At 41.1% G+C, this 7493-nt stretch overlaps 1 long non-coding RNA gene across 1 annotated transcript; it reads left to right on the top strand.

Moving 5' to 3' along the window:
- The first annotated feature begins 139 nt into the window (after nt 1-139).
- LOC118289422 lies at nt 140-7291 on the top strand. The gene is made up of 4 exons (XR_004786065.2): nt 140-732; nt 3587-3798; nt 3895-3936; nt 6080-7291. It is a non-coding gene; the product is annotated as an uncharacterized LOC118289422 (long non-coding RNA).
- The last annotated feature ends 202 nt before the right edge of the window (nt 7292-7493 follow it).

Genomic DNA, 7493 nt, shown 5'->3' on the forward strand with positions numbered 1-7493 from the left:
GAGGACATGAAATCAGTGTAATGTTAAAGCTACAGTGTGTAAAAAGACCTTTTTCACAGAAATTCATTATATTGTCCATAACTGTTTTCTTATATGTATAAGCACCTGCAACAAAGAACCAATGCTTTTTTGTCAACTTTGAATGAGTTAAATATAGTTACATGAGGTGGACCCGACCTCCGTGTCAGTCGCCATTGTTTGCTACGTCATGTTGAATACGGTTGTTGCACAAAACGGTCCAGAATACGACGTGTTAGCGTTAAATTTTTAGTGCTTATACGACAGGAAATGAAATCAGTGGTGCGCCACCAGAAAGTGTCCCCTGTTGGTTTCTCAGTTGGTTGCGGTTTGCAACTTTACCACCAGATGCCGCCAGAAAATTACACACATTAAGTTACAATTTTGTTTTTCCTGTTCAGGATTTCTTCTCTCCTGACTGAGAAGAAAGAATTACTTTATGGTTTTTTTCTCTTTTCTTCCACACAATCCCTCACACATGACTTTTGCAGTCCAAAGTTTTTCTCTTCCTGCTGGCACACAACAACTATACACTTTGCTGCTCGGTGAAACCTCCCAACAAGTGACCTTTTTTTTTTTCCTTCCGCTCGTCTTATCTTTTCAGCCTCATTTAAAAAAAACAGTCCTCTCTAATAAGAAGTTATAAATAGAGCTGGTGTGCTCATGCCTGCCTGTGCCCAGGAAGTGGACGGCGCCAGTTTGGCCCCGGGCTCTGTGAGTACCCATGTGGCTCTCTGGAAGACTAACTGTGTGTGGCATGGGTCGTGCCACAGGCGACAATTTCACGAGGGGGGGGATATACAAAAACAAGTTTGCTGAGCTGTTCTTGTTTGGAAGAACTGTGAGCTCACGACTGCATGAACTAACTCGTATAAGAATGGAGCCGTAAACTGATAGATGGAACATATAGTAAATGAACGATGAGTAGATTTAGTAATGTATGTTTGAAATATACAATGGAACATTCTTCTTTCAATATGTCTTCATTTACGTGTTTAGCTGTAGATGAAAGATTATGGCACAGGAGTAAAAGGAGAAAAAAAAAGCAAACGTTCCTGTGGTGAACCTGCTGAGTGTTTTTTAGCTGCAGCTAGAGCTCTGGAAGTTCAACAGATCTATTTCAGGAGTACTTTAAAGGGGCTTCCTTCCTTCCTTTCCAAATGTTTTGACCTGCAGTTAAAGCTTTTTTCGTCTGTTGATTGACTTCATCAGTGTCCGCCAACTGCGTCTGTTGGGATGGTGGATTTGTTCTTACTGTCTGTTCCTTTCTGCAGCTTTACTCTTGAATGCACAATGACCATTTCCCACGCCTGCGTGGGACCTTCTCTTGTTGTTGTGATGTTCTACAGCCTTGTTTTTTCTGCCTGCTGGACTAAGTACTCTTCTCCAGAAACGCCTGAGCTTTTTGCAGCAGCAGATGCAGCAGCATGAGTTCGACATTTCTGTCTAAAGTGTGACTGGGCGTTTTCTCTTGCGGCTTTGCAGCCTTTTTTCAAATAGTCTGTAATAGTTTTATCAGATGGAAGCACTCTGCGAATGATTTGATGAATTTTACTGATGAAAAAAGTAACATTACAAATTAGGTATTCAGGTTAGCAGAGCGCACCAACATTACATTACACGAGAGACCACAAGAAAGATTGCACAAGGAATTAGATTGTGTGGAACCACAGTTTTTGAAATTACTTTTGTATTGACAATTATATTCAAATATATTTTATATCACATCGCATGTAATAGTGTATGTCAGATAATGATAATTTTATCCAAAATAAAATCTGTGTAGTCAAAAATATACCATGATAAATTAGGAAGGAAAAAAAGCATTTTAAATACTCCAAATATTATGCTAATGATAAGGCTTATACTAAGTATTGTGCTGGGAATATTCATAATTCTGTAAAGGATCAATTTGAAAGAAGAAAAAATAGAAGGACGGATTGAAATACTACTAAAAATATTCTCCCCCACCACAGATGCCTGAGGCCCTGTGGTGGTCAGATCATTGGAGAGGTGCCAGATAGTGTAGCATACTTGTGTGTGTGTGTGTGTGTGTGTGTGTGTGTGTGTGTGTGTGTGTGTGTGTGTGTTTGTGTGTGTGTTTGTGTGCATGTGCATTGCAGAAACAGGTGAAGGGCACACGTCCTTGGACTGAGGGTAAGCTGATCCACTGCATCGACATTAAAAAAGTGCCATAAAAATTCCTAGTCCAAATATTTGCGTAGCTAGTAACTAGGTCTCATTGCACCTTTTCTATGCTACAGTACCTCTCATCACCTCCTTTTGTGATGGCACAATTTTGCAGAAGTTTCTCCAAAAAAAAAAACTACTGTGGGATCTGAGTTGATGTATCGCTGATGTAAACACATGACAAAAATTGTGTGGTAATTATGGACTGGCTTGACTGAGCCTGTTCAGCAGAGCAGCCCTGGCAGGGGGCTGTTGACTTTGCCGCGACCGGTTGACTGATGAAGGCCATTGTTTGCTCTGACTTGTGTTTCCGCCGCCTGTCGGCGGTGACGGCGAGGTCTGGGGCCGGGCGAGTTTTTCATTGTCGCTGCCACAGATGATGTCATGCAGCCACAACACTCAACACTGCACTCCCGATCAATTCCTGCAGCCACCTGAGCGAAAGTGACGCCAAACGCTCATCTGTGTGCGCAGATGGATGAGCAGAATGCAGGCAGACTAAAAATATCTTACTGCACCACCAAGAATCATATTAAGAACAAGGGTTGATCTGTAATCGTGTTATATCCGCTTGTGTCCGTGTATATTTGTTTTGGATGATTATTTTCAAAAGGTTTATGTAAAAATAAGAATTCACACAGAGACATGTTCTGGTTTGATTTAACTCAACATTAATTTGTTGATATATATATATATATATATATATATATATATATATATATATATATATATATATATATATATATATGTATATATATATATATGTATATATGTGTGTGTGCTGTAGTTCCACTACAGTGACAGACTTGGCACTACTATCTTTGGTTTTTATTTCACGTGACTAAAATGGGCCGACCACAATAATGTCTCTACTTCGTCCTGACTTTGTTTTCTGATATCTTAGGTCTGAATAGCAGTTCCCCTCAGTGCAGAGACACAGATTGTATTAGAAAATCTAAATGCTTTTCCTGAGTAAACAGGCACAGTAGAGAAAAGATCAACATTTTATGTATGTATTGATTTTTCCTAAAGCTTTATTCGTTGGCCTTTTCTTGATGATTGATTTGGTAGCAAACCATTTTCTGTCTCAGACAGAGATGGGAGTCACGGTTTACAAGAAGGACATCCCTTGTCTTGTCCTAAACACACTCAGCAAACAATTAGTGGTAAAACTGTTGACATGACCTCTTGTCCTGTCCTGATCATCATATTTATAGCGACTTAGCAAATTCTCATTCCAGTACCAGGTGTGGCAGTAAACAGTTTCTGTTGCCATGTAAGAGTCTTTTTCACCATGAATTGCTGCATTCTTACTGTTTTTTCTTATCTTGTATTATTTTCTTTCATCCATTCTCTCTTCTATCATTTTCCTTCCAAGGACCGCATGTCTGGGGAGAAAAAGCAGAAAGATCGGCTTTCAGATGCTCCTTCAAATACCAACACCGGATATCAGCCCACGGTATCGTCTTTCAGGAAACCAGGCCAGTAGCATCTGAGACTGCGATCATTTTTTTTGTGACAAGTAACATTCACTTAGATGAAAGAAGAAGGAGGCTTCTTTCTCACCAAGCCAGTCGGCGCCAGAACCTGGTAGACATCTGCATCCTTGGGGTTTTTGTGGGGATTCATTTATGAATTGCTTGAACATGATTGATTCATGTGTCACCTTTCTTGTTTGCTGCACAGGTGAGACCCAGCTCACACACCTGCACAACTGAGACGTGACAGGTTAGTGACTTCTGTGAGTATGTGCACACACCCCAGAGGATTTCAAAGTTTCCCCTTTTGTTAATGTACATCACATTTCCGGCTTTTCGTCAGTGTGAGCTGAATTATAGAAAATGAGCAATGTTTCACTTTGATCTTCGTCTATTCTGCACAGATACATTTGAGAATAACAAAACTCTGCAGAATTTTATTGTTAAGCCTATAAAGTGCAGTCAACACACAAAGATAAATGAGGGAGTCAGTGGCAGTTTGAAGGCTGTGTTAGTAGATCATTAAAAGACACAACAAAAAAAAGCTGTTTAGTTAATCGATTGAGCTCGCACCGAAATCTCTGGTCCCCTGACCTTTCTCTGACAACTCTGATAGCAGCCACCTTGTCTCAGATCACACCTGTAGCTCTCAGAGGACACACCCATCGGGCCGGGCAGGGAGGGAGGGTAGGATTTTGCCAACCTAATCACAAAAACAAGGGATTATAATTCTGCTCAGCATGACCACACGGTGAAAATACTTCCTCCCCCCTTTCATTCCTGTGGTATTTTTGCAGAAGCGGGTTTGCCTTTTGCCAGCGTGTGGTCCATCATTGAATGAAAGCCAGCATGCACCGTATTATGAATCCATGACTGCACCTCCGCTCGGGTACTGACTGTGTGTGATCGGCGCTAAGAGCAAACGCATCCTGTTTGACCCTGGATTAAATTTATGTTGTCGTTCGGGTGTATAAAACTTTGAGGGGCCATTAGCGAATCGATTTTTTGTTGTTGTGGCAAAATCAATAAACACGGAGAAGCAACCTGAGATTGACATGCTCGCACTCGCTTTTTAAAACAGCGTGTGGCTTCTTCTGTCGATGTGGTACACCACGTCTCTCTCACGTATGAAAAAAAACCTCCTCCGCCTGGTTGAAGGAGAGGAAACCGTTTATGGACCGTCTGACGACGTCCTTTCGGTCGAACATTTCCCTTGAACTCAACCCTTTTATCTGCGTCTGATTGATGGGGAGTCAGGGGCCCTCGGGCGCTCCCACAACCTCCTGCGTCCTTTTCTAAAACGCTGCCTCTGCCCCAGCTTCAACCCTCCTCAGTCCCAGGGGAGAGTTCACCATTAACTACCGCGACTTTGTGGTATATCAATCAGAGGGACACTGAACGGGCTGTACACACCTGGGTATATATGTAAAAGACTTGATGAAGACCGATAAAACCTCGTTCCTGTGGTGGAAATTCTACCTGATGCCTAATTTAGGAGCGTGTCTCTGAATAAGCTCGATTTGCAGCGCGGCCATCGGTCACGCTGGCAGGGATGAAGCCCAGGGGTGCGAGACGGAGACGAGACTCGAGCTGAGAGGAAACTCCTGAACTCCTCACAAGAACAGTCGTGACACATGACGACTGTTTGTCTGCTGCGTATTTCAGAGGTTGGTCGAGAAAAAAAGGGTTCTTGCAATACATTTCTCTGAAGGGAGGAAGGCGGCTGGTCAAACCTATTCCTGGGGCCACAAACAGGCAAAGTCAAGTAATACAAGTGATATATCTTCAGGAAAAGTATTGTTTCAGAAAATTCATTTTAAAGACCCTCCAGTTGAAATTGCCGCAAATCAATGTACCAATGGGAAGTTGCTGAATTTGCAGGGCTCAAGCAAATTACAAGATTTAGAATATTTCCATTTCATGCTACTTTACATTTCTCTTCCACAACTTACTATAGGTTACTTTTGAGTCCACTACGTTTATTTGACATTTTGCAGATCACGATTATAAATAACCTACAAAGCATGTGATATTGCACTTAAAAGTATAATGCACTGATACAGATGAAACTGCTCAAGGGTATGAAATATAGTTAATATTGGCTCAACATTCAAACACCAGGCTTAAAAAAATCAATGACATAAGATCCTGAAAGTGGACAGTCTGCATATAAGTATACTTAGTAGTTTGGTTCTTTGACAGAAGTAAAATTGTGAATGCAGGTTTTCTTTCAATGCAATTGAGTTTCTTTTTTAGTTCATCTGCTTTTCTGTAGATCTGCAAAATAAAATAAAAAGTGCTCAGCTGCTTTTATGATCCCTTGTTCCAGAAACACAAACAAATCCCCTGCTCTGTCAGCATGAAAACGACACCGTGTTATGTCTTCCTCTTAGATTAATAGCAGAAAGACACTGGTCTGCCACACTCACGGAGAAAGCACATCAAAAGAACAAGCCATGAGGGAGACGTTTTTATTTTCCAACAGGAACCAGAGCCCCTCGTGCCCTGAAACCTCATCTGAGGAAAGCCGTGTACATGGTGCCCCATGTCAGCGCCTCAGAAACCCCTCCGCTTCCTAACATCCATCTCGCTCCTGGAGAATATTCCCATGGTGCATCTGAGCTTTCACTGAAACTCTGATGGAATGCACCAAAATGGTCTTTTCATTAGACGGAGCAGCAGCAGCAGCAGCAGCAGCGTGTATTACCTGATGCAGAAGAGGAGCTCTGGTGAAAATCTCAGATGTGATTGTATAAAGTAACAAAGTGATTTAGAAGTTCCCAATTTTTGCAGTCTTATTTTTATGGGTGTATTAAATGACAACCAGGTCTGCCGTCGTTTACAGAATTCTTGACAAACAAAAGGGGCAGCAGTGAACACAGATGTGCACACACAGTGTTCCACCGTACCGACCCAAACCCCAGACTCGTGTTATATGTGAATGAATTTCTAAGATTTATCTAATTGTCAAAAGTCACAGTTTCTTCTTTTTTCTCCCAGTAAAAAAAGCAGAAGTGTATAATTTTGCTGATTACATGATACTGATATCATGTGATGTCGTGGTTATTGCCGAGTCATGTGGCAACATTTCACAGTTTGTCCATAAATGGAGAAAAAAATGGGAAGGTTCATGTGGTGCATGTTGTGTATTTGTTCAGTTCCATATTCCATTTATCCAAATATTTCATGGAGGCACACTGAAAAAAAAGCACTGGTGACCCCTGTGACCTCAAATGAGCCAAGAGTTGTTTTTTTTATCTGAACAGTTTGTGCTCACGCACATACAAATTGTGAATTAATTACATTTCTGTGTTTGTATGTGTACAAATATACACATATATTCTCCCAAGCTTTGATTTTGCGCGTGTAGTTTGTCAAGAAACGTACTAACGAATCAAATAAGAAATCTGTGAAAGTCATATTCATCAAGTGATTTGAATGTAAACCTCAGAACTTCTAGGAAACCAAATCAGCTGCATTACAGGCAAATTATTAATAGCCTGTATATATAGTTTTATTTTAATATATTTTCCCCATACAAATATGTAATTTTAAAAAAAGTTTAAACTACAATGACATTTGATGAGTTGTGTTTATCCTCTCATTCGTCCCACTTGAGAAAGATCCTACATTCTAATATCATCATTATTATTATTATCATTACTGTCTAATGAATAAACATTTACCCTGTAGTTTCCTCTCCGGTCATGCCTCAGTGTTGCCCGGTTCCAGTCCCGGGACCCTCTGGCTCAGAATATCGCTTAGTCACCGCCGGTGAACCGGGAGACACAGCGCCCCCCTGTGGAC

This window comes from Scophthalmus maximus, chromosome 17, assembly GCF_022379125.1.
Source record: "Scophthalmus maximus strain ysfricsl-2021 chromosome 17, ASM2237912v1, whole genome shotgun sequence".
Classification (NCBI taxonomy): Eukaryota; Metazoa; Chordata; class Actinopteri; order Pleuronectiformes; family Scophthalmidae; genus Scophthalmus; species Scophthalmus maximus.